Raw genomic sequence first — 25,792 nt, forward strand, 5'->3', positions numbered from 1 at the left:
GCAGTTTTTTAAACAACCAGACATTAAGATTTGAGTAGTCAGAGGACACAGGTAACATTCAGATCACAGGAAGAGAAACAATCATTGGGGCATGTCGGATGGCAAGAGAGGAGAAACCAGGACATAACCCCAAAGAAGCTCAACATAAAGGGCAGAGCTGAGGAAGGACCTGCCAAGGAGAATGATGTGAAGAAAAAACAGAAGAGGGTCCCCCGTGTCATAAAACCTGAGGAAATGTTTCGGGGAAGGTAGAGATGACCAGCAGTGTTCGTAGCCACAAGGTAGTCATCAGTGGCTTTATTGAAAGCTGTGTTGGTGGCAACAGAATCTAGGAATGTGTTAGAGGTCAGGAGAGTGGACAAACCCTCGAGAAATTTGGCCATAAATGGAAGGAACCAGCAGTTGCAGAGGGAGATGTAAGAACCTAGGTCAGGAGGCAGTTTGGTTGAACTTATAAATGAAAGGTGAGCCTGTTTAAGTGCTGATGGGAAGGAGCCCATGGGAGGAGCTGGAAGATGCAGGTGGGGAGGCAAAGAGAAATCCCTGCAGAGACGAGAGGGCAGAGGCTTCGGCCTGCCTTCTCCACAGCAGACGCCCTGAGGAGAACCTAGGTAAGGTAAGAGGAAGGTTATAGATTTGGTAGGAAAGAGTTCTCTCCAGCAGTTTCTGTTTTCTCTGAGAATGAGAAGGGAGGGAAGGAGGGCCAGAGATTCTGGAAGAGTGTAGAGATGTTTACAGAGCTGAGAGGAGGGAATTCCTACAGCCCCCAGTGAAGGGGGAAGAAGGTGGCTCCCAGGAAAGCTGGGCTTCTTGGCTTTTTTTTCTGGCCTGCAGTGCTTGGAGGGCCGGACTGTTTATGCTCCCTTACATACACAGTACACTTAGTTCATCCCACCATTTACTCTCTAGTGACACACACGTACAAAGGTCTGACCTGGAACCAGGCCTGATAAGAGCCACCAGGTAAGCAGTAATGACCGCATAGGGCAGTGCAGGCCCAGGGCATCGCCCCCCACCAAACCACCCCAAATTCACTTCAACCATCTGCCCGGCTCTCCCTTGAGCATCTTCAGGATTGTCCCTCAGTGAGAAACTCAAAATCTTTTTTTAAAATATGCTTACTGGGGCTCCAATAGATCAGCTTGGTGGTTATTCCAGAATTTGAAGAAGCCGAAGGACAATGGGCTAGCCGACCTTTTATTTCCTAAGCTTTCAGGATAGTTGAGGAATTCAAGATCCATGATTTTAGCAGACTTGAAATGAGACTGACCTTCTGGTGACCTCCCGGCTCACGGTCCCCGGAGCTGAGTGAACGTTAGAGAGTGAACGACCTTCTGTGTGAATAGGTCAAGTCACAGGCAAGGCAGCGCCCTCCATACCATACCCTGGTACGGATTCCATTTTGAAGGAAAAGACATGGCCTTGAAGTGAAATGAAGCCACTGACGGCAATGAGTCCTGAAATTTAACCCAGCAAACTCAGGCGGGCTGGGACAGCCATGTCAGCTCAGGGAGGGCGACATGTCGGATTTGTGGGGACCCTGGCTCAGAACATCACTGCGGAGAGATGTGTAACCACCAATGGTTTCACACTTGTATTATTGAGCCAAGCCACAAATGACCCTGTGACTCAGTTTCCTCATTTGTAAAAGCAGATTAAGAAAACAGAATACCTACCCCATGGGGCTGTTGTAGAGATTACATGAGGTAATATTTCCATGAAGCATTTAGGATACCACCTGGCACTTTGTAAGTGCTAAATAAGTAGTTGTCTTTTTCCATCACAAAAAGAAAGTTGGCCAAAGAGGCAGGGACTTTTGACCTGAAAGAACCACCCTCCATGCCCCACTCAGAGGGCAACTTATGAGGACTGGAAGTGATCCTAAGGTCAGCACCTTCCTGTGACCCCTCCATACAGCTGCTTCGTTCACTCGTGTTAGGGGGTCCGCGTCAGGGCCCATGCGTCCGAGGGAGGGCCTGCGTCACTGCCCTTCCACGGCCCAGCACTGTCCTCTGCACCATGCCCAGCTGAGGGAGCCCCCAGCATTGCAGTGTGAGCTCATTCATTTGGGGAATATTAATAATAGTGAAAGGGAATAGAAGGGAAGGGAGAAGAAATGGGTAGGAAATATCAGAAAGGGAGACAGAACATGAAGACTCCTAATTCTGGGAAACGAACTAGGGGTGATGGAAGGGGAGGAGGGCAGGGGGGTGGGGGTGAATGGGTGACGGGCACTGAGGGGGGCACTTGACGGGATGAGCACTGGGTGTTATTCTGTATGTTGGCAAATTGAACACCAATAAAAAACAAATTTATTATTAAAAAAAAAAAAGAAAAGCAGGAGTGCCCTAGGCACTTAGGAAGAAATTACTGAAATCAAGGGGAAGTTGTAGAAAGGTGACTTTCCAAACCAAAGTGGGGAAAGACGTCTAAAGACAACACAGGAAATGTGAAATCAAGGCTACTCCCCAAGTTGAAGGTCTGCAAGCCCCCCAGGAAGAGCCCCTGGTCAGCTCCGCCTCACTCTCCCCAGAGGAAAAGCCAACCGTTACCCTCACCCTACAACTCTTCCTTCAAAAGGCCCGTAAATTAATTCAGAGTGTTACAAAATCACAAACTCCCCCTTAAAGCCATGTTTCAGAAACACAGTGAAACCTCACAATGAGTGTGCAGATGTGGGAAGGCCCCGCCCGGACTGACTGCCAGGGATGGTACCCGCCCCCCTCCTGGAGTTCCTCCAACCCTGACAGCAGTGTGTTTCCAAACTGCCTGGGGAGAGTGGTGGGTTGGGTTGCATTTCCCTAACCGACCAACCAGGGGTCACTGGTTACAATATTCTGATGGATATTTTGAACCCTCAAAGAGAAAAGGACATTCTGTGGTATTCACGTTCTCTGATTGCAAGGTTGAGAAATCTGCTCTGCGCTGCTGGCACAACAGGCCTGACTGCAATTGCGCTGAGATGCAATAGCAAGAAACCCATAAACGAGTCCAATTTATATTATTACACATATCTGGGGGGTGGGGCAAAGGCAGGCAAACACAGCTTTCCTCAGATCAAATAAGCAGTCAGGTCTAGGGCGGGCAGGAAGAGAGCATTGTTGACAGAAGACAAAGCACCTGTGTAGGCTGGGAGGGCCCGGCCTGGAGGGTCGGTCCTACTCCTACTGCCTTCTCTCTGCCTCTGCGGTCTCTAAACCGCTTCACAGAAACTTGCTTCCTGCCAATTAAGAGGACAAGAAAGTTCAGAAGAAGGAATGTCTTCAGAGCTGTGATGAGGTTTCGCCTTGAGTCTTCTCAACAACCTCCGTGCAGGAAAACCCGTGTCTGTGTGTCTGTGGGGGCACGCTGTCGGGGGTCAGGGCCGAGAGGGCTCGCAGAGCAAGCAGCCCTGTCCCTAGAGAACAGAGCCCGGGGTCGCGTCCCCTGGCAGCTCGGAGGCCCCTCAGGGGCCGAGCCCAGGCACGAGGAGTGGAAAGCAGATTGGCCAAGGAAGGAGGCCAAGGCCCACCCGGCAAAAGGTGGTGAGGGAAGGAGCCGGTCTGCTTTTCCGGCCGGGGGGTAGGCCAGTTCAGGCCACCCTCGGGAGGGGCAAAGCTGTCCCTCCAGAGAAATGGTACTCGGTTGGACCCGTGTCCACCAGAACAAAGGGCCTGTGTTTTCACTCCAGGGCTTGGTTTGCTCGGAGACTGAGCCCAAGTGGCCCCTGACCACGAGTCTGCCCGAACTCCTGCCACTCGAAATGCCCTGCACACCCAGAGGTAAACAGCAGGCACCTTGTTGGTAAAGATCGTGAATTGGGGGTGAAATCCAGGGGGGTTTCCTCCCCGTGTTTAATAAGCTGTGTGATATATAAAAAGTGGCAGAAATAACACAACAAAAGTAAGCTTGATGTCATTAACAAAGTCAACAAAATGATAGTGTCAGTAATCCAGATGATTCTAGACAGAACATTCCCATGCTGCCATTCTTCTTACGCAAAACAAACTTGGCAAAGACAGTGTGCCACCTCCATGTGGGGGAGGGCACTCATGTCAGGCTCCAAGGTATGCTGGCTGGTCCCTGAAGCCACTCCAGAGGGTTTTTCACAGATGCCTCAGGCTGGGATCCAACCTGGTGGTGATATTATCCATGCCTGGCTGTCAGCATGGCCTACGAGTCACACCTGGCCCACCTCGGCCCAGCGTTGGTGGGGCTCTGAATTCTTTAAGAGCAAACACGTGAGGTGAATCTTGTCAAAGAAATGGGGCCAAGAGCCTGTAGTTAGAGCCCAAAGTGATGAAGGAGGAGGCCCACTGAAATCCTGCTGGGCCCCCAAGTGGCATGGTGTCCTGGCGGAGGCACAGGACTTGACAGGAGAAGACCTAGCTGGGCCTTGGACAGCTCTCAACTAAGCGAAGGTGACGGAAGCAGCTTCACTCCTGTGACTTTGGCCATAGCTCAGATGAAATGAGGGTAAAGCATAGACACCAAAAACTGGAGGACACCACACGGAAGGAGTTTCTCTTTCTTATCCACCTGTAGACAAACCCTCGTCCACTTGTTGTGCCCACGTGTAGGTTCATAAGCAAAAGGAACCAGAGACAAGCCATGAGTTTTGGGGTCATTATAAAAGTATTTTATAATTTCGATAAATAACCATAGATACAGGGCCTCCTGGGTGGCTCAATTAAGCATCTTCATTTGGCTCAGGGTGTGATCCCAGGGTCTGGAGATCGAGTCCCGCATCAGGCTCCCTGCAGGAAACCTGCTTCTCCCTCTGCCTGTCTCTCTGCCTTTCTCTCTGTCTCTGAATAAATAAGCAAAATCTTAAATAAATAAATAAATAAATAAATAAATAAATAAATAAATAAATAAAATATTTTTAAAAATGAATAAATAATAATTATAGATGTAAAATACAGTTACTATTTATATGTAATATATCAATATACATAAAATTTTACAAATAAAATTATAAAATAATTTATAAAATATAATACATGTAGTTATATATAAATATAAATAATATAAAACAGATTATATGTTACAATAAATATATTGTATACATATGTAAATACATATTCACGTTATAGTATATAACATATGATTTAATTATTTATTAATTTATTGTATGATTTAATTATGTGATTATAATTTAATCATGTGTATCTGTAGTTATATAATATATATTTGATTATATGCTATATTGATTATATAATTTAATTATAATATGAATATATTGAGTATATTATAAATATAAATGTATATATTTATTTTTTTTAAATTTTTATTTATTTATGATAGTAACAGAGAGAGAGAGGCAGAGCCATAGGCAGAGGGAGAAGCAGGCTCCATGCACCGGGAGCCCGACGTGGGATTCGATCCCGGGTCTCCAGGATCGCGCCCTGGGCCAAAGGCAGGCACTAAACCGCTGCGCCATCCAGGGATCCCAAATGTATATATTTAATATATTTTATACATACACACACTGCACAAATGCTTGTGTCAGACAATCTGCTAAGCACTTATACTCGCAATGATGTACCATTATCCCCATCATACAGATGAGAAAACCGAGGCAGGAAGTTCAGAGACTTGTCCCAAATCATCCCGACTCTTTGCAGTAAGAAGAGCAGAGAAAAGCCTCGGTGGCAGCCCTCGTTTGTCCCAGCTCGTGAGCTGCCCACCACAGATTTGAATGTAAGGAGTGATCCTCCACTAGTTCCATCCCAAGGCCCTGCGGCACTCCCACAGCCTCTTCCCTGGTCCTCCCACTCCACAGCAGCCAGGATGGTTGCCCTCTGTTGACGGTACAGTTGTTGGTCTTGCACACTCACCACAGTATGCCCTCTGATGGACCCCATATCCCCACGGTGAACAACTTATTTCAAACTGAATCCCACCTCCTTGCGCTCTCCCACACTAACCACCCTACCCAGTGCCCTCACTCCTTCCTTCCCCCTACCTCCTGCTCCCTCCAGGCCAGGCTCTCTCTCACCTCTTCCAACAGCCCACATGGACGTCCGTTCCAGAATCCCAGCTGTTCTCCACCCAGTTCTGCACAGCTTGGCTTCTCCCCCAACTATGTGCTACCTGAATAGTCACTTCACTGCTCTCACTCCATTCCCTGAAGGTTGTAACTGTGTCACGTATCATTTCTGTTGTCTCAGGCTCTAAACCTGGTTTAGACAAAGTTCAGCAGATTATGATTAATTGATTTAATTGATTGGTTTCAATTAAGCCACAATACCACCAGAAAAAATGAGAAACTGTGGCATTTTGATAATGACACCAGGAAGGTTGGTTATTTGGGACCTCGGAAGTTTCATAAACTTTCAACATATGCTTCTTTTGTATGAAAAAATCTAATTAGTTTTCTCAGAAAAGCATCTGGGTGTACATTCTGGGGGCTTATCAGGGAAGCAATCACAGGCCTACTCAGAGGTGGGTTCGTGTACCAATACCATTAGCTGGTGACAGCAGTGCACTGAGCCTACACGACAGGAGGCAGGCAGGCTGCCCTGAAGGCGCACCGCCCACATTCCTTCTGCAGCTCCAGCAGAGCTGGGGAGAGCACGCTTTCTTATTTGTGCTCCAATCATCTATAATATCTAAGCTTCTAAGTATATGCAGCCTGTCATGGCCTAAAAAGCCATGCCATAGAGGGCAACATGAACTCTCAATTTCCTTGTTCTCCCAATCAACTAATTAAAAAGAGTCCTTTGTGCTCATTTAAAATACTAGAGCAACAAAAGCAAAAATAAACACAGAAAAGGAAACCATCAAGAAAATGAAAGCGCAAGCTACAGAATGGGAGAAAATACTTGCAAATCATATATGTGATAAAGGACTAATTTCTAAAATCCTAAATCTATGCACTGCTGGGGATTTACCCCAAAGATACAGATGCAATGAAACGCCGGGACACCTGCACCCCGATGTTTATAGCAGCAATGTCCACAATAGCCAAACTGTGGAAGGAGCTTCGGTGTCCATCGAAAGATGATGGATAAAGAAGATGTGGTTTATGTATACAATGGAATATTACTCAGCCATGAGAAACGACAAATACCCACCATTTGCTTCGATGTGGAGGGAACTGGAGGGTACTATGCTGAGTGATATAAGTCAATCGGAGAAGGACAACATTATATGGTTTCATTCATTTGGGGAATATAAAAATTAGTGAAAGGGAATAAAGGAAAAGGAGAGAAAATGAGTGAAAATGTCGGTGAGGGTGAGTAAACATGAGAGACACCTAACTCTGGGAAATGAACAAGGGGTAGTGGAAGGGGAGGTGGGCGGGGGGTTGAGGTGACTGGGTGATGGGCACTGAAGGGGGCACTTGGCAGGATGAGCACTGGATGGTATGTTATATGTTGGCAAATTAAACTCCAATAAAAAATATTTTTAAAAAAAGAAATATAATCTGCATCTAGTAAAATAATAAATAAGTAAATAAATAAATAAATAAATAAAATCCTAAATCTATCATCTAAGGAGGGGCGCCTGCATCTCAGTAGATCAAGAGTCCAACTCTTGGTTTTGGCTCAGGTCATGATCTCACAGTCATGGGATCGAGCCCAGCATGGGGTTCTATACTCAGTGCAGAGTCTGCTTCAGATTCTGTCTCCCTCTCCCTCCCCCTCTACCCCTCCTCCCACTCATTCTCTCTCTCTCTCTCTCTCTCTCTCTCTCTAAAATAGACAAAATCTTTAAAATAAAATCTATAAGGAACTCATAGGACTTAAGAGCAAAAAAAAAAAAAAAATCCAATTAAAAATAGTTTCCCAAAGAAGACATACAAATGGCCAATAGGTACATGAAAAGGTGTACATCATCACTAATCATCAGGGAAACACAAATCAACACCACAATGACTTATCACCTCGCACCTGGACAAGTGGCTAGCATCTCCAGTCATGGCTCTGCCCTTACCAGCTATGTGAATTGGGCACTCTCCAAACCTTCAAATCATCTGATCACTAAGAAATCAGAGTGACTAACTCATAGATTGCTGCAAGGATTAAGTGTGAAAATCCACATAAAGACCTTAGGTAAATCCAGGTAAAGACCCAGCTGTGAACAAAATCTTTAGAAAAAAATAGAATAATATTTTTACAACTTCAGAGTGATGAGATTTCTTAAACAAAACTCTCAAAATGTTTGTTAAGGGGGGCTCAGTGGTTTAGTGCCTGCCTTCAGCCCAGGAAGTCCTGGAGTCCCAGGATTGAGTCCCACATTCATCTTCCTGCATGGAGCCTACTTCTCCCTCTGCCTCTGTCTTTGCCTCTCTCTGTGTGTCTCTCATGATAAATAAATAAAATTTTTTTAAATAAATAAATAAAATGTTTGTTAAAGACAAAGTCTAGGCTGGGAGAAAAAAATGGCAATCCTTATTAAGAGATGAAGTATTTGTATGTTTTCAAAACATATAGAGACCCAGTCAACAAGGAGAACATCAACTCAGTTGAAAAATTCTATATGTTTATAAAAAAATTCTCAACCTCGTAATAATCATAATTACGCAAATGAAAACTATGAGCTACTGTTCTATACCTTCCAATGGACAAAAATCCTGAGTCTGCCCGGCATTCCAGCTCTGAGGGTTCACCATGGCCCTCCCCAAGCTCATCAGAGAAAAGCCCCTGGGGCCACTAGATGGGTTCACCAGATGCTATACCCCTCTCCTCAGGGTGCTGGGAGCCCTACCCTACCCAAAGAAGCCTGCTGCTAGGACCTGCACAGGGCTCTTCCCTGGGATTGTTCTCCTGAGAGTGGACTACACATCCCTAGACCTAGTGTACTCTAGGGGTGCATGTGGACATGCAAGGCCTCTGGCAGGGCAGGACGGACCTGAGAGTTGAGGGTTGGAGAAGAGGATAGGAAGAGGCCAAGGACACCATCAATCCTCCAAGCTGTCACATCATAATACAGAACTCCAAGGAGTCTGAGAATTCTAAGTTCAAACTCATTCTCTAAGTCAGTATAAAGCCATATCCTCAGAAGAAGAATAGATGTTCAAGTTTTACTTAGATGTTTAATATCTTAACTCCTAACTTTTAAATAGGTGGATACTTAGTATATGGGGATGTGTACTCTTGCCCTGGGCAGGCCTGATCTGACATAGAAAGCACTGGCAAGAACATAGAGAAATGGGAACTTAGTTATACTGCTGTCAGGCATGTTTGTTCTTTGAAAATAATCCAGCAATACCTAGTTCATACCCCAATAACACCAAAAATCAGCTAATATCTCCTAGAAAATCTCTTGCAAAGATGATGCATTGGAAGTCATCTAGAATTACTGAGTGTGTTACCCAAGTGTCAGGCTCTCAGGTGTTTTATAAACTGCATGTTTAAAGCAACCCCGTGAAGTAATTATTAATAGAGACTCATTTTACAGATGAGATAACTGAGATTTACAGAGGCTGGGTACATTGTTCAAGTTCACACAGAAAGTGCTAGATTTTAACCCAAGTCCACTGGCCCCAGACTTCGTCCTTACCTACTGCGCTATCTGCCAGAATGGAAGAATCACTATGGAAAGATACAGAAATGGGAATAAGTATAAACACCTAAGAATGGGAGAAAAATCAAGACTGACTCACACAGAAAATTTCCATTGAAATTGTGCACATAGTAGTTATATGAGTATGGAGAGCACTTGAAAGCAGAGAGAGAAATTAGGATTTAATATCATAGAAAGAATGGGTGAAAATTTTTCATGAAGAGAGTGACACATAGAAGTAGAAATTTTAAAATACAAATTTCTCAACAAATGCTTACTGAATTGAATTCTTTACTGACAGCTGAATTCAACATGCTTTATCCATGAAAAAAAAATTGAACAAATCTAAATCTTAAACATTTTAACATTTCGAATTTTAAAAATTTGAACTTACCACAAAAAAGAAAGGAGAGAAGAGTTTCTATCTTGTAGTTTGGGAAAACTGGAGGCAACTCCATCACTAGCCACTGTCATCACCCACACTACCCCCACCGACCCTCACACACACTCCTCCCTGGAGAGGTGCCCTTTCCACTGGCAAGACTTCCCTAGTGGCGAGAGGTCAACAGTTTCCCCTCTGGAAGACTTACGAAGGCTGGATCTTGAACCTCTCACAAAGAATTGGCAGTTCTTTAGCCCTGGTGAGTTGAAATACCAGTGTCTCTTGCACTAACTACCTTCCCAGGCATCCTAGACTAGAGTATATTCCTACAGCTCCACACAATTCTTTACCTTGTTTCACTACTAAAGTCACCCAGTCCAGAAGGGCAGACAGCAGCACTACAATTGACTAGGGAGTAGTACTTGCACTCTGAGGGCTTTGTAGGAAGCACAGGGGGTTTACTAGTGGTTTCTGCTATCAGTGTGTAAAGCTGTAAGTATGACATCCTTACGGATTCATTTCTTTTGTTATTTTGGTGAGGTTTTTTTGTTCCTAACTTTAAAACCTTTTATTTTTTTTCTGATTAGTGAACAACACATCAATACATTAAAAACACCTAAAAACACAAGAAAAAAGAAAAATTTTCTTGCAAGATAGGAGATAACATCATTAACAATTTCACAATTGAGACACCTGGGTGGCTCAGCAGTTGAGTGTCTGCCTTTGGTTCAGGGCATGATCCCAGGGTCTGGAGATCGAGTCCGCATTGAGCCTCCATGGGGAGCCTGCTTCTCCCTCTGCTTATGCCTCTGCCTCTCTCTGTGTCTCTGTGTCTCATGAATAAATAAAATCTTTTTAAAAAACAAAAACAATTTGGCAATCATTACTTCATACAAACCTTTATGCATACATATATATGCACATATGCACACCTATAACCACATACACAGAATTTTACCTAATTGGATTATATCCTACATAATCAAATATGAAGGAAACCCTTTTTATATATCTCTAGATTGTGTTTGTTTATTAGGTTTTTTAATGTTTTGTTTCATTTGTCTTGTTTTGTTTCTTTTCCCCTCCTTCTTCCTATGCCCAACACTACAATTTTTATTTTGTTGATTTATAATGCATTCTAATATATGGTCAGTCTATCACCACATATACCCCCTTCTATTTTTCAAATTTTTATTGGAATTCTCATGTTGTTTTCTAAATGTAATATTGAAAAAAAACTGACATCCTTATGATATTAAATCTTTCCATCACTGGATATCTTTCTATTTGTTCAGATTCTGTTACTCTTCATACAGATACTGTATTTTTCTTGCTAAAGTTGCTCCTAATCATTTTATTGTGTAATTTCTACCGCTATTGTGAATACCTCCCATTTCATTATCTTGTAAAGGTTTTGATATTGGGGATATATATATATATATATATATACACACACACACATATACATACATGACATGATATATATATATAAGATATATATGCTAAAGTAACTGACTTTTGTAGTTATCTTATTCATTCATCTCACTAAATTATTCTATAAATCCCAATTATTTTAACTGGGCTTATGATTATGGTATCAGCAAAAAAATCTTTTTTTCCAATAGGTACACCAATTATTTTAATTTCACATCATATTGTATTAACTACACCCTCTAAAGTGGTATTATTAAGTGGCAATGGAGACAATCCTGCTTGTTTCTATTTGTAATTGAAATAGTTTAGGATTTTATCATTTAGAATTATATTTATAAGAATTAAGCAGGCAAAAGTACTAGTCAAGAGCAGAGATTAGCAAACTATGATCCATGAGCCAAATTTGACACACATTTTTGTAAAGTTTTACTGGAACACAGCCATGCTTTTTCATTTGCATATTACCTGTGGTTGCATTTTGTTCAACAGAAATGTGGAGGAGTTGTGACAGAAATCATATGACCTGTATTATCTAAAATAGCTACTATCTGGTCCATTGCAGGAAAAGTTTTCCAACAACCTTGGTCAAGTGAGCTTATGCTGTGGCAACAAACAACTCCAAAGTCCCAGTAGATTAACACATTTATTTTTCATTCCAACAATGCCAGTTGTGAATCTGGACAACTTCCAGGCATTCTGTTCTCCATGAAGTGGCAAAAAAGTAAGCTGTTTCAATCCTATTGTTCTGCCATTAAAATGCAAAGCCCCTTGGATCACCACAGTGGAGGAAGAGCACAGTGTTTTCACACCCACCCCCCACAATACAGCACAATCCATAAACCAAGAGTAATCACATGACTCCACTAAGTGAGCTGCAAGGGGACTAGGAAGTAGAACTTTCTATATGCCTGGAAGGAGACAGAAACCAGATATTGTCATGCATTATCAATACCTATCAAATAGATTTTATTACATCTTATAATTTCTTTCCATTTCTATTAAAAAGTTATTTGGTTGTTAAAATTTCAACATCTATTGATACATTCTGTGAGTTTTCTCCATAGGAAGTGTAATGTAATAAATTCTGCTCATAAACCTGTTGTGAGGGAATCATTCATGTGTTGCTGCAATGAAATCTATTTAGTAAAAGTTCATTATTTTTTGGCAAAGTTGAATTTTATATGTTAAGATTTCTTTTTTTTTTAAGTTTTATTTATTTATGATAGTCACAGAGAGAGAGAGAGAGAGAGAGAGGCAGAGACATAGGCAGAGGGAGAAGCAGGCTCCATGCAACAGGAGCCTGACGTGGGATTCGATCCCGGGTCTCCAGGATCGCGCCCTGGGCCAAAGGCAGGCGCCAAACCGCTGCGCCACCCAGGGATCCCTATGTTAATATTTCTGCAGCTATATTCACAAGTAAGATTAAGTGGTTAATCCTTTATTTTCCCCCTTCTTTAATTTTTATTTTATTTTCCCCTTTGTACTATCTTTATCTGTTAGGGGAGATCTCAAACCTGGTACTCATTAGAATCATTTAGAGAGCAGTTGCAAAATATTGATGTCCAAACCCAACTCCAGACCAACTGAGTCATAATCTTTGAGTGTGGAGTCCAAACAGCAGTAGTTTTTAAAATTCTCTTGATGCGTCATTTGCAAATATCTTCTGCCATTCTGTAGGTTGTCTTGTAGTTTTGTTGTCTGTTTCTTTTGCTGTGCAAAAGCTTCTTATCTTGATGCAGTCCCAATAGTTCATTTTTGCTTTTGTTTCTCTTGCCTTCATGGATGTATCTTGCAAGAAGTTACTGTGGCCAAGTTCAAAAAGGGTGTTGCCTGTGTTCTCCTCTAGGATTTTGATGGAATCTTGTCTCACATTTAGATCTTTCACCCATTTTGAGTTTATCTTAGTGTATGGTGAAAGAAGAGTGGTCTAGTTTCATTCTTCTGCATGTGGATGTCCAATTTTCCCAGCACCATTTATTGAAGAGACTGTCCTTTTTCCAGTGGATAGTCTTTCCTCCTTTGTCGAATATTAGATGACCATAAAGTTGAGGGTCCACTTCTGGGTTCTCTATTCTGTTCTATTGATCTATGTGTCTGTTTTTGTGCCAGTACCACACTGTCTTGATGACCACAGCTTTGTAGTACACCTGAAATCTGGCATTGTGATGCCCCCAGCTATGGTTTTCTTTTTCAATATTCCCCTGGCTATTCGGGGTCTTTTCTGATTCCACACAAATCTTAAAATAATTTGTTCCAACTCTCTGAAGAAAGTCCATGGTATTTTGATAGGGATTGCATTAAATGTGTAAATTGCCCTGGGTAACATTGACATTTTCACAATATTAATTCTTCCAATCCATCAGCATGGAATATTTTTCCATCTCTTTGTGTCTTCCTCAATTTCTTTCAGAAGTGTTCTGTAGTTTTTAGGGTATAGATCCTTTACCTCTTTGGTTAGGTTTATTCCTAGGTATCTTACGCTTTTGGGTGCAATTGTAAATGGGACTGACTCCTTAATTTCTCTTTTTTCAGTCTCATTGTTAGTGTATAGAAATGCCACTGACTTCTGGGCATTGATTTTGTATCCTGCCACACTGCCAAATTGCTGGATGAGTTCTAGTAATCTTGGGGTGGAGGCTTTTGGGTTTTCTATATATAGTATCATGTCATCTGAGAAGAGGGAGAGTTTGACTTCTTCTATGCCAATTTGAATGCCTTTTATTTCTTTTTGTTGTCTGATTGCTGAGGCTAGGACTTCTAGTACTATGTTGAATAGCAGTGGTGAGAGTGGACATCCCTGTCTTGTTCCTGATCTTAGGGGAAAGGCTCCCAGTGCTTCCCCATTGAGAATGATATTTGCTGTGGGCTTTTCGTAGATGGCTTTTAAGATGTTGAGGAATGTTCCCTCTATCCCTACACTCTGAAGAGTTTTGATCAGAAATGGAGGCTGTGTTTTGTCAAATGCTTTCTCTGTACTATTGAGAGGATCATATTGTTCTTGGTTTTCCTCTTGCTGATATGATGAATCACATTGATTGTTTTACAAGTGTTGAACCAGCCTTGCATCCCGGGGATAAATCCCACTTGGTCATGGTGAATAATCTTCTTAATGTATTGTTGTATCCTATTGGCTAGTATCTTGTTGAGAATTGTTGCATCCATGTTCATCAGGGATATTGGTCTATGGGCTAGTACCCAAGATCTATAAAGAACTTATTAAACTCAACAGCAAAGAAACAAACAATCCAATCATGAAATGGGCAAAAGACATGAACAGAAATCTCACAGAGGAAGACAAAGACATGGCCAACAAGCACATGAGAAAATGCTCCGGATCACTTGCCATCAGGGAAATACAAATCAAAACCACAATGAGATATCACCTCACACCAGTGAGAATGGGGAAAATTAACAAGGCAGGAAACCACAAATGTTGGAGAGGATGCAGAGAAAAGGGAACCCTCCTGCACTGTTGGTGGGAATGTGAACTGGTGCAGCCACTCTGGAAAACTGTGTGGAGGTTCCTCAAAGAGTTAAAAATAGATCTGCCCTATGGCCCAGCAATTGCACGGCTGGGGATTTACCCCAAAGATACAGATGCAATGAAACGCCAGGACACCTGCACCCCGATGTTTAAGGAAAAATGTCCACAAAAGCCAAACTGTGGAAGGAGCCTCGGTGTCCATCGAAAGATCAATGGATAAAGAAGATGTGGACAATGTATACAATGGAATATTACTCAGCCAATAGAAACGACAAATACCCAGTGTGGATGGAACTGGAGGGTATTATGCGGAAATAAGTGAATATAAGAGTGAAATAAGTCAATCAGAGAAGGACAAACATTATATGGTCTCATTCATTTGGGGAATATAAAAAATAGTGAAAGGGAATAAAGGGGAAAGGAGAAAAAATGAGTGGGAAATATCAGAAAGGGAGACAGAACATGAGAGACTCCTAACTCTGGGAAACGAACTAGGGGTGGTGGAAGGGGAGGTGGGCAGGGGTGGGGGTGACTGGGTGATGGGCACTGAGGGGGGCACTTGATGGGATGAGCACTGGGTGTTATTCTATATGTTGGCAAATTGAACACCAATAAAAAATAAATTTATTAAAAAAAACTCTCTTGATAATTCTAACTGTGCAGAATGCACTAGGGTTATATCGATGTGTACCCTCTTTGTAAGGTGATAAAATCATTCTAGGGTTCAAATTATTTAACCTTTTTTCATACACAATGTATAGCATTAAACTTAAAACAATCAAGCATACTAGAAAACAAGAAAACAAAACAAAAATACCCTTTGGATTCCAGATAATTGAGGCATAAGGCACAGAATTTAAAATAGTTATCCTTAATATGTGCCAGGAGATAAAAGAAAAAATTTGAATTTTGTCAGAGAACTCAAAATTGTTTTAAAAAGTAAATACTAGAACTTAAAAATCCAGCCATCAAAATTTAAAACTCAGTAAATAGGTTTAGCCAGAGCTGAAGAGAGAAATGGTAAAGTAGAAGGCAGATCACAGGAAAATATCCAAGAATAAAACACAGAAAGAAAAGAAAACACTAAAGAGAGGGTAAATTGTATAGGATGTACAATAAGCTTAACATATAAATAATTGGAAACCAATTAGGGGAGAAGAAAGAATTTGGGTAGAAGCATATTTGAAGAGATGATTTCCAAATCTTTAAAAAAGATTAGAAAAATATGAAGTCACAAATTCCACAAGTCTTTTAAACCCCAAAGAGAGTAAATAAACAACAACAACCCAAAACACACACCCTTTGCTGCATCATCATAAAACTGCTAAAAATCAGACAATGAGAAGACCCTAAAGCCGTCTGAGGTCCGGATAAATAGATACATTCCTTTAAAGAGGCAATACATAAACTTATGGCTGGTTTCTTCTTAGAGAAACAGTAAAAACCAAAGACAATGAAATGATATTTTTAAAGAACTGACAGAAAATCTACTATATGCCTCATAGTGTATACTGAGCAAAAATACCCTTCAAGAACATGGATGAAATAATGACATTTTCAGATAAACTTTTTAAAAGAAAAGGCCATCGCAAAGGCAGGCTAAAAAGCATCTGACTGACGAGGAACCCTTTTCAACAACAACAACAACATCATGCGATGAGCAACAGACTCTGCTGATGGGCAACTGGGTTTTTAGTTTCTCTCACTTGCTTTCTGCCCAGAAGCAGAATGGACACCACTGGCCAGTTGTGAGGTGTGGGGAGGATGACAGGAGAGGAGACCTCTATAGGAACAGCCTGAGCTTCCTAAAGATACAGGCACATGGCCACAAAAGTGTTTTAATAAGAAAAATAAAAGAAGTACATTTATTTTAAAAAATATTTTTATTTAAATTCAACTTGTCAACATATAGTATAACATCCAGTGCTCATCCTGTCAAGTACCCTCCTTAGTGCCCATCACCCAGTTTCTCCATCCCCCCACTCCCCTCCCCAAGAAGTATATTTATATTAGTGGAATGTCATATATAAATTAGAAATACAGAAAATTTGGCCACAAGTCAGTTAAATAAATTAGGCTTATTCTTCTCATGGTACATGAAATCCAGGAGTAGGCCAATTGGCATTAATTCAGCAGCTCAAATATTCAGGGCTGACAGTCATGTGATCCTCTCAGTCTTTGCTTCATGGTCTGAAGACAGCTTCTAGAGGTAAAGCCAACCAAATTCTGGGGGAAAAAGGGAGGGGTGGGAATAATACAAGGAAAAAGTAGTGGAAGCCAGAATAAGAAAGTTAAACATCCCAGAAATTCCCAGCAGCCTTCCACTTACTTCTGATTGTTCATAGCTCTGTCACATGGCTCTCCACCCAACTATGAAGGAGGCCAAGAAATGTCACTTTTTTAGCAGAGTTCTGTCAGTGGAATGAAAGGAGAGAATGGATATTGGGTCAGCCAGTGGTAATGTTGCCACTCCACAAGACTAATTCCACATGGAATCCATTATCCTAACTTTGTAAAAATTCATTGTAATGTTTTCTTGGATTTCCAAAATACCTTTATTCTGACCAGTAAACATCTCTTAAAAGTTGTATTTTATTCTATAAAAGTCTGTATGGTGGTGGTTCTCTGTAATTTGTTTGCTCACTCTGCACAGATGCTTCTAGGCTGAATTTGTGACACATGGTTTGGACACCACAGAGATTGTTTTATTCTTTATGGTCAATAAAAAATGTTCTCTTAGAAGTCAAAAAACATCATTAGAAATGGTATGTTAAGAAGTAAACATAAAACTATTCCCCAAAAGTTAAAATCAGATCTTTTGAATTGAAAATGTCCTGAGGCTTCATTCCTCTCCATTGAGGTAGGTCAAGGAAATGCATTTATTCATTCTTAGAATAAACTATCTAATGATGCTAATGAACTCTATTTAGCCTCTCTCTCCCCTACACAAGGTAATAAGAAGCAGACATTCCCAATGGCACCTCAGCCCCTGCCCTTGCTCTTCATTCTAATACAGACAGGCTTCAGCAGAATCAACCCCTTCTAGAGAATGCTGGTAATTCCCTTCTTCCTAGTAAACCATGCCAGGCAAAGGGAAAGAGGCCTCTGTAATTAGAGGAGGGAGATATGATCGACCCTTCTCCTCCAGATGCTGGCCATAGGACCAGCTTTTCCTACTCAGAGACTTTCTAGCCTCTCTCCACCTTCCCAGGCATTATAGGGTGTGAGAAGTCATCTCTTTGAGAACAGTCACTCAGTCCCCAATCCCAGTTCAGCCTCTGGGTAGATTAAGCACATGACAATTAGCTTCTGATTATTAGGGCACTTCAAAGACATCCATCTCAAATAAACACATCACCAGCTACACAACTAGATAAAGAGCCAGGCTGTCCCACCCATGAATCTCCCTTTTCAGGAAGCCCTGGGAAACCTAGGAAACTGACCACTTGTGAGACCCCACTTTTCCCTTCTAGTGCCTAAATTCCTGCTCTTCTTACATTTTAAATTTGCTAATAAGTAGTAAACGTGCATAACCTTAGGCATTCCTTCCCTGACCCCAGTAAAGTCAAAACCTCAGCTCTGCACTCTCTCCTTCTGTCTCTCTCCACAGCCTCATTGTGTGGCCCCAGGTATGCCATGTACCTTCCAGGACTTGTGATAATAAATCTTGTTTTATCAAAGTTCCCCAAAGTTCCCCGATTGTTGTTGCTTAGGTGCATCTTGCAATCATAATAACAATCACAGAGCCAGTCTGGCCATAACATTGACTCTGGCTGAGAGAAATGTCTATAGGGTCTCGCCACAGTAGTACTGGCCCAAGTAAGTGCCCTAGGCATTCCTCACCAATAGCATTACTATGGATAGGCTGACACCAATACAAAACATTGTGCCATAGAGATATTTATAGCAATTCTCAAAGCATGCACTTAAATACCTTCCTTTAAAGCATCTTCCTCTGTAGTTTCCAGATTTATTGCTCTGGAGAAAGAAAAGGCAAGTGTATGGACCTTTAGTCGGACAAAAGTCCTGAAAAACAGGCTTCCCTACTAGGAAGAGTATTACGATTTTATTTATAAAGGACTACAGTTAGAGAACTCAAATAAAGTCTGCCCTCTACACATCATTATGTCTAGACTAGGAGTTGGGGGTGCAAGAGAGGATGTAAGTTCAGACTACAGCTCAGAGCACAGAGGAGGGCTGGGCAGTGAGGGGACAGAAGGCCAGTGAGCTCTGAGACCCTCTGTAAGAATACTTGAGGGATGCAAGACAATAGCCCAGCAGTCAGATAGCAGGGCCTTCCCAGATCATGGATGCCATGGTTCTGACTGGAGCAGCAGTATCTGTAGAGGATGGGCTACCTTCTAAATGAAAAAATATGCAGAGCTGGGGGAGAAGCCTAGTGTGCAATTTCTCCATGAAGGCACAGACTGGGCCTGCCTACAGGTAACCAATATAGAGCAGCAGCCCCACCAAAGTCCCACTTAACAAGGCTCCAAAGTTCCCCAGGAGGAACTCCTTACCCCACTGCCAGCAAATCACCACACAAACACACACACACACACACACACACACACACACACACACACTGCATCAGAAGAAAGCAGGTGGCCAAAGAAGAAATAAAAAGTCAACAATTACTAAAAACAAAAACGCGGCCTTATAGAGACTTCTACAAGATGGTGGCTTAGAAAGATCCTGAATTCATCTCCTTCCATGGACATACCAAATCTATAGTTACATACAGATTATTTCCCTCTGAAAACTAGATGAACTGCTTCCTCATAACACAGGATGAAAAGACCACATCAAGACATGTCTTGGCTCACCCTCAACAATGAGGACATATCAAGAATACATCAAGCAAGTTAGACAATCACAAAGCCTCAAGAGATAAGAGCCAGGGCTAGGCTGAATAGGAAGTTTCATCACCTACACAAGACCACTCCTTTAAGACTGAGACAGGTAGCTGCTTTGCCTAATAAATACAACACAGAGAGTCAAGCAAAATGAGGAAGCAAAGAAATATGTTCCAAATAAAAAGAAACAAAAAACAAGATAAAAATCTCAGAGAAAGACCTTAATGATATGAAAACAAGTTACCTACCTGATAAAGAATTCAAAGTAATGATAAAGATCCTCACCAAACTCAGGAGAAAAATGATGAACATCTAAGAACTTCAGCAAAGTAAGAACTTCAACAAAGAGACAGGACATATAAGAAAGTATTAACAGAAGTCCAAGAGCTAAAAAAGAAAAGTCTCAGAGCTCAAGGATACAATAACTTAATTGAAAAGCACACTAAGGGGGTTCAGTAACAGACTGGATGAAGCAGAAAACCAGATCAGCAAGCTAGAAAACAAACTAATATAACTCACCAAGACAGAGCAGAAAAAAGAAAAAATTTTCTTTAGTAAAGATAACTTCAAGGAATGGGACAACATCAAGTAGAATAACATTTGCGTTATTGGGGTCCCTGAAAAAGAGAGACAGAAAAAGGAAGAAAACTTGTTTGAAGGAATAATGGCTGAAAATGTCGCTAACTTAGGGTAGGAACAAGACATCCAGGTTCAGGAATTGCAGAGAGTTCCAAAAAATTATTAATCCAAAGAGATTCACACCAAAACACATAATTAAAGTGTCAAAAGTTAACGATAAAGAGAGAATCCTAAAAGCAGGGGGAAAAAAAACAAAAATTTAATATGTAAAAAGGAAACCCCATAAGGCCATCAGCAGATTTCTCAGCAGAAACTCTGCAGGCCAGAAAAAAAAATAGCATGACATATTCAAAGTGCTAAAAGGAAAAAACTTCCAACCAAGAATACTGTACTGACACAGTTATTATTCAGAATTAAAGGAGACATAAAGATTTTTCCAGACAAGCAAAAGTTCATCAGTATTGTTAGTATTTGCTTTATATATTTTGGTACACTTATGTTGGGTGCACGTATACTTACAAATGGTTTGTTTTTTGTTTGTTTTTTTCATTTTTTTTTTAAGATTTTATTTATTTATTCGCAAGAGTCACAGAGAGAGAGGCAGAGACATAGGCAGAGGGAGAAGCAGGCTCCATGCAGGGAGCCTGACATGGGACTCGATCCTGGGTCTCCAGGATCATACCCTGGGCTGAAGGTGGTGCTAAACCACTGAGCCACTGGGGCTGCCCTGTTTTGTTTTGTTTTTTTAAGACTTTATTTATTTATTCATGAGAGACACAGAGAGAGAGAGAGAGAGAGAGAGAGAGAGAGGCACAGGCACAGGCAGAGGGAGAAGCAGGCTCCACACAAGGAGCCTGATGTGGGACTCGATCCCGGGACTCCAGGATCATGCCCTGGGCCAAAGGCAGGCGCTTTACCACTGAGCCACCCAGGCGTCCCAGCTTTGTATTTACAAATGTTAAAGAGACTTTTTTTAAGCTGAAAGGATATGATACTAAAGCAAATATTAACAGACCTAAAGGGAGAAACTGATAGCAATACAATAATAGTAGAGACTTTACTAGCCAACTTATATCAATGAAAAGGTCATCCAGACAGACTGATTTCCTTATTAATCAATAAGGAAACATCATCTTTAAACAACACATTAGACTAGATATATTAAAAGATATGTACAGAACATTCCATCCACAAGCAGCAGAATTTACACTCTTTTCAAGTGCACAAGGAATATTCTCCAGGACAGATCACATGTGAGGCCACAAAACAAGTCTCAAATTTAAGGAGATTGAAATCATGTCAAGCATCTTTTCTGACCATAGTGGTAAGTCAATTTTGAGGAAAACACTGGAAAAAACTACAAATACATGGAGAATGAACAACACATTACTGAACAAGCCCTAGGTCACAGAAAAAGAATCACAGGAGAAATAAAAATAATGTGTGGAGACCAAAAAAAAAAAACCCCAAACAAACAGAACTATAACATACCAAAATCTATGGGATGCAATAAAAGCAGCTCTGGGAGGAGTTCATTACTATTACTATTTCTACAGGTCTACTGCAAGAAACAAGAGAAATCTCAAATACACAATTTAATTTTACACCTAAAGGAACTAGACAAAGAAGACTAAATGAAGCCCAAAGTGAATAGAAGGAAGGATATAATAAAGATCAGAACAGAAATAAATGATATAGGGGCTCCTGGGTGGCTCAGTTAAGCATCTGACTTTTGATTTGGGCACAGGTCATGATCTCAGGGTCATGAGATTAGCCCTGTGCTGGGCTCTGTGCTGGGTGTGGAGCCTGCTTAAGATTCTCCCTCTCGAAACGGACTAGGGGTGGTGGAAGGGGAGGTGGGCGGGGGGTGGGGGAGACTGGGTGACGGGCACTGAGGGGGGTACTTGATGGGGATGAGCACTGGGTGTTATTCTATATGTTGGCAAATTGAACACCAATAAAAAATAAATTTATAAAAAAAAAAAGATTCTCCCTCTCCCCTTGCCCCTCCCCTAACTACTTGCTCTCTCTCTCCCTCAAAAAATAATATGTATATATATGTATATACATACATACACATACACACACACACGAAATAGAGACTCAAAAGGCAATAGAACAGCTTAATGAAACTAAGAGCTGTTTCTTTGAAAAGGTAAACAAAATAAACAAACCTTCAGCCAAACTCATCAAGCCAAAAAGAAAGGGCACATTAAATAAAATCAGAAATGAAAGAGAAGCTACAACTGATACCACATAAATACAAGGAATCCTAAGAGGCTACCATGAATGACTCTATGCCAACACACTGGACAATCTAGTAGAAATGGACAAAATTTCTAGAAATTTAAAGTTTTGCAAGACTGAATCACGAGGAAATAAAAAATCTGAATAGGCCAATTACTAGTAAGGAGATTGAATCAATAATCAAAAACCTCCCAACAAATGAACGTCCAGAACCAGATAGCTTCACTGGTGAATGCTACCAGGCATTCAAAGATTAAATACCTTTTAATTTCTTCAGAAAAAATTAAAGAGGAGAGAATGGCTCCTAACTCATTTTCAAGCCAGCATTACCCTGATACCAAAACCAGAAAAAGCAACCTAAGGTTTCAGTACAATCCCTATCCAAACTCCAATGGCATTTTTCATAGAACTAGAATAATAATTCAAAAATTTATGGAACCACAAAAGACTCCAAGTAGCCAAAACAATCTTGAGAAGAAACTGTGACATACCATACTTTCTGACTTCAAACTATACTGCAAAACTATACTAATCAAAATCATATGGCACTGGCATAAAAACAGACACATAGATCAATGGAAGCAAATAGAGAACCCAGAAATAAACCCACACATATGTGGTCAATTAATTTATGACAAGGAGGCAAGAATATGTATTGGAAAAAGATATCTCTTCAACAAATGGTGTTGGGAAAACCGGACAGCTACATGCAAAAGACTGAAAGCGGACCACTTATCTTGAATGTAAGACCTGAAACCATAAAATTCCTGGAAGAAAGCATATGTGGTAAGCTCCCTGACATCAGTCTTAGTAACATTTTCTGGATCTGATCCAAACACAAGGAAAACAAAAGTAGAAATAAACAAACAGAACCACCTCAAGCTAAAAAGCCCTTCATGGCAAAGGAAACCATCAACAAAACAAAAAAGTAAGTCGCTGAATGGTAGAAGATATTTGCAAATGATATATTGGATAAGGGGTTAATATACAAAATATATAAACAACTTATACATATCAATAACCAAAAAATAAGATTTAAAAATGGGCAGAAGATCTGAATAGACATTTTTCCAAAGACATACTGATGGACAAAAGGCAATTGAAAAGATGCTCAACATCACTAATCATCAGGGAAATGCAAACCAAAACCACAATGAGACCTCACATGTGTCAGAAAGGCTACCATCAAAAAGACCAGGAAAAACAGGTGTTGGCAAGGATGTGGAGAGAAAGGATCCCTCCTCATGCACTGTTGGTGGATCTGTAAATTGATCCAGTCACTCTGGAAACAGTATGGAATTTCCTCAAAAGATTTAAAATAGAAATACCATTTGATCCATCAATTCCAGTACTGGATATCTATACAAAGAAAACAAAAACACTAACTGGAAAAGACATATGCACCCCCCAAGTTCAATGCACCATTATTTACAATAGCTAAGATATGGAAACAACCAAAGTGTGCACAGATGGATGAATGGATAAAGAAGATGTGGTATACATACTTGCAATGGAATATTACCTAGCCATAAAAAAGAATGAAATATTGCCATGTGTTACATGGAAGGACCTTGAAAGTACTGTTCTAAGGACGGTAGGACAGAGAAAGACAAATACTGCATGATTCCACTTATGTGAATCTAAAAAACAAAACAAAACTCAGACTCATGAATACAGAGAACAGATTGGTGGTTGCCAATGAGGAGGAAGGCTGGTGGCGGGGGAGCAGGTAAAAGGGATCAAGGAGTACAAACTTTCAGTTATAAAATAAATAAGACACAGGGATATAATATAGAGCATAGGGAGTTTAACTGATAATATTGTACTAGCTTGTATGGTGACAGATGGTGACTACACTTATGGTGAGCACTGAGTAATGTATGGAATGTGAATCACTATGTTATACACCTGAAACTAATATAATTTTGTATGTCAATTATAACTCAATTTAAAAAAACAGCACTGCCTGCAAGGATTTTTTTAGTTATTGGATTAAGACTAGATTTCAAATAGAACAGAAATGTGAACACCCCCTCCAACTCATCCTCTACCTAGCAGTGGAGGATGGTGAGAACTATCACTTGATCCATAAAACAATAATATTACATTTCCCAGTCCTCTGAGCCATGATATCACTGGAATCACTGTACACTGCATGTGTAAGCTATACTATATAACTATATATTACTGTATACGATAGTTTCCTGTGGCTGCTATAACAGGTCACCACAAATTTAGTGACTTAAGACAAGTAATATTTATTGTCTGACCAGTCTGGAGGTCAAAAATCCAAAATGGGTCTCATTGGATTAAAATCAAGGTATCTGCAGGGTGGTATCCCTTCTGGAGGCTCTAGAGAGGAATCTGTTTCTTTGCCTTTTCTAGACTCTAGATGCCTCTTCATTCCTTGGACTGTAGCGTCCTCTGCCACCTTCAGGTCAGCAGCCTTAGGCAGAGGCACTCACACACTACCATATCCCTAGTTCACCCTCTCCCAGTGGTGAGGACCTGTGATTACCATGGGCCCACCAATAATATGGATGATCTATTTAAAAGTCAGATGCTTAGCAACCTTATTCCATTTGCTACCTTAACCTCTTTGCCACGTACCATAATATAGCCAGTTTCCAGGAATTAGGATGTGGACCTTCAGGGGCCATTTTTCTGCCTACCACACCTGGTAAACCTGTTTTCTCCCCTGTGAAAGGGAAGGATATTGATTGGTTAGAAGGACTGCCTGAGCTAATGTAGGTAAACTGACAGCCACAGAGTAGATGTTCATTCAGTATGTGAATCACCCTTGATTCACCTACTTTATTCCTAACCTGTACACTCGAGCCTTCCTCTACCCCCACTGGCTAGCACCCATACTGGGTGGCCATTTTACCAGATGCAGTTCAAGCATTCAGATGAAGATTCTCATCAAAGCTGTCTTCTTCATCCTTGGCTCTTAGCTAGGGTAGTATGTTGGAGCACAGGCACTTTTTGTATTTAGTAAGATCTATTCCAAACAGAGGATGTGGAGAAAGGGGAACCCTCTTGCACTGTTGGTGGGAATGTGAACTGGTGGAGCCACTCTGAAAAACTGTGTGGAGGCTCCTCAAAGAGTTAAAAATAGATCTGCCCTATGGCCCAGCAATTGCACTGCTGGGGATTTACCCCAAAGATACAGATGCAATGAAACGCAGGGACACCTGCACCCTGATGTTTCTAGCAGCAATGTCCACAATAGCCAAACTGTGGAAGGAGCCTCAGTGTCCATCGAAAGATGAATGGATAAAGAAGATGTGGTTTATGTATACAATGGAATATTCCTCA

General features: G+C 41.1%; 1 long non-coding RNA gene across 14 annotated transcripts in view; it reads right to left on the minus strand.

Annotated features, from left to right (window-relative positions):
* Window positions 1–3,863: 3,863 nt before the first annotated feature.
* The window catches only part of LOC140634942 (uncharacterized), a 30,158-nt gene continuing 8,229 nt past the window's right edge, over window positions 3,864–25,792 (minus strand). For 4 of the 14 annotated variants that reach the window (XR_012032267.1, XR_012032269.1, XR_012032259.1 and 1 more), the window contains 3 exons: window positions 25,085–25,172; window positions 17,122–17,203; window positions 16,429–17,018 (listed from right to left, as the gene is read on the minus strand). This is a non-coding gene — a long non-coding RNA (uncharacterized lncRNA). Of the gene's footprint in view, window positions 4,790–16,428; window positions 17,019–17,121; window positions 17,204–25,084; window positions 25,173–25,792 lie in introns of those variants that run through there. The other 10 variants (XR_012032268.1, XR_012032265.1, XR_012032264.1 and 7 more) reach the window with 7 other exon arrangements.

This window comes from Canis lupus, chromosome 6, assembly GCF_048164855.1.
Source record: "Canis lupus baileyi chromosome 6, mCanLup2.hap1, whole genome shotgun sequence".
Taxonomy (NCBI): domain Eukaryota; kingdom Metazoa; phylum Chordata; class Mammalia; order Carnivora; family Canidae; genus Canis; species Canis lupus.